Below are 2,730 nucleotides of genomic sequence, written 5' to 3' on the forward strand. Positions count from 1 at the left end.
CCATAGGGGTGGAAAGAAATGAACTTTTAAAGGATTCCACTATAACCAAAACCAATACTGACAATTTTAATTGGGCTTTTATCACCGGTTTTAATGCACAATTCAAACTCCTGGAGAGATCTTTTAACAAAAACTGGGGAATTTTAAAGAAGGACCCTATCCTGGGGGAAATTTTACCGGACCGTCCAAAATTTATATATAGAAAAGCGCCCAATATGAGAGATAAGATTGTACGAAGCGCCCTTTTAACCACTCAGAAAAAGGGAAAGATCCTAACCAAAGGTTTCCACAGATGTGGATTGTGTAAAGGCTGCCGTGATATCAAAAGTAATGGCACCTCCAAATACACTGCAGTAATCATCAATGGAGTCTCTTTTACTATCGATGATTTTATCACGTGCAATAGTAAAAATGTAATTTATGCCGTAGAATGCTCGTGCAACTTATTTTATATTGGACGTACTTCCAGACCTCTAAAAACTAGAATAAGTGAACATTTAAACAATATAAAAAAAGGCCTGGAAACGCATTCATTACCTCAACATTTTAAAGCTAAGCACAATTCTTCATGTAGCCACATTACTAAATTTGTGGGTCTCAAACATATTACCACAAATGTGCGGAATAGGAACCTTGCCAGCACTCTGGCAAGGGAAGAAATGAAGTGCATTTATGAGCTGAATACACTCACCCCTGGGGGTTTGAATATGGATTTTGAGGTGAAATGGTTCCTCTAAGTTTTTTAGTCTTTTTAATATCCAATTTATTTTATCAGCGTGTTCTATTTTGTGGTTGGCCGACCCTTTTGGGCTTGATCCTTATTTTATCTGTATTAGGATATGGTTGGGCTTTTTTACTTTTATCACCTTTTAACTTAATGTGTGTGTGTGTCATTACACCTCATTTTTTAATTTTTATGTCTCATACTGTATATGGGAAAGTCACTCATTTGTCTGGCTATTTTTTGCACAGCTTTATTGCGATTTTGCACATAACTAAAATGCATTCTATATCTATACTTATACCTCTTATATTTCTTTGAGGTCAATATCTTGGCTGTATGGAGGAATATTTTCCACTCGTTCTATGATCTGTCAAACCAGCCTTTAAATCGGGTCATCCATCTATGCTGAATAGCCACCTAACCAACAAAATGGCGACTGAACGAACCTAAATGGGGACAGATTACATGGAAAAAGCGTGAGATCCTATATCATTGAGAGAGGGAATCGTTTCCCACACTAAGATGGCGAGAAATGGATATCTGGAGCCACACATCCGGAGGAAGTGAGATGACGCACCAGCTCCGTTTGGAAGTCTCTTCCCCCATCCAAGATGGCGACAGATACACGGAGCCACACATCCGGAGGAAGTGACGCGACGCACGATATGCGATCACCTCCTGCCGGATAACGTCGTACCTGGAACGCAACCCGGAAGTGTGGATCTTCCGGGTATGCGCTTAATGAAGTATAGGTGGAACGCAACCCGGAAGTGGGTTGCTTCCGCTCTTATAGACAATATGGACATTAATACTATTGGCCTAAACAATGGGAGGATTTTATTGTTGTGACAATTGATTGGTCTAGATTCTGTTAAATAGGTAGGGAAGGCAAACAGGAGCACTCCCTTTTGAAGAAGATCACAGTGGATGATCGAAAACGTTTGGAGCTCCTGTTGCCTATTACTTTTAGTGAGGATTGGACTGTGGACCTGTTACCCCTTTGGCCTGGATGTGGAGGTGTATCCCGGGTATTCACCTTCCGTTTATGCGCATTTGAGAACTTTTTGTACCCACATAAGTTCTCCAACATCTGGGTAATTGGCCACTTTTTACCTCTGTTATTGTGGATTTTACTTTGTGTCTAAATAAAGGGTATTATTCTATGTACCTCCTTTTTCACTCTTTTTTCGGTATCTACACCATTGGAGGGAATTCTGCCCCCTGTGGATGATCCAAGGGATTAACACCAACTGTTGGTTTTCTTTTGTGATACGGAGAAGAGGATCCCCTCACCATAAGGAGGGAAGTTCAGGGTATTATACATTACTACGTGTATACGGAGAAGAGGACCGTCCCTTTATTCACAGGGACGTACTCTTCTTTATAGGGCGCCATTGGGAGGAACACCTTCACCTTGTTTCTATTTTTTCAGCACAGGGTTGATCTATTTTTTTTTTTTTTTTTATCAAATTCCTGTTGCCTTTGAGCGCTGTTCAGTGACGGACGTAACTGACCAACATCTGTGCTCAATTTTTGGCGCAGGAGATTTTTTTTGTTTTTTTTAACCCCTTCAATTTTTTTTTTTTAATTGGGTTCAAATTCCTGTATAAAGTATTTTTTTTTTTCTGCACTACATACACACTACACACTACATACCCCCTGGGTTGAAATAAAGTTTGTACCCCCCCCTACACTATACACGTGTTGAAACATTTCACTACCAGTAACACAAAAATAAAAATGGCATCCCAAATGTCATCCCAAATGTCATCCCAAATGTCATCCCAGTCATCCAGAAGAATGTATTCAGCGGAGGAGGCATATGCCATGCTTGCCTCTGATTCTGACACAGCCAGTGAGGCAAGCGGGGAATTTGAAGGATTCATCTTAAGCTCCTCTTCCTCCTCTAGTGATGAGGGACCCCCTCAAAGACGCCCCCGTAGAGCAGCTGAGACCCCCCCCCCCAATAATTGATCTCGTATGGACCCCACCACCAGACAATTTTG

Source organism: Crinia signifera, chromosome 5, assembly GCF_055691185.1.
Source record: "Crinia signifera chromosome 5, ASM5569118v1, whole genome shotgun sequence".
Lineage (NCBI taxonomy): Eukaryota > Metazoa > Chordata > Amphibia > Anura > Myobatrachidae > Crinia > Crinia signifera.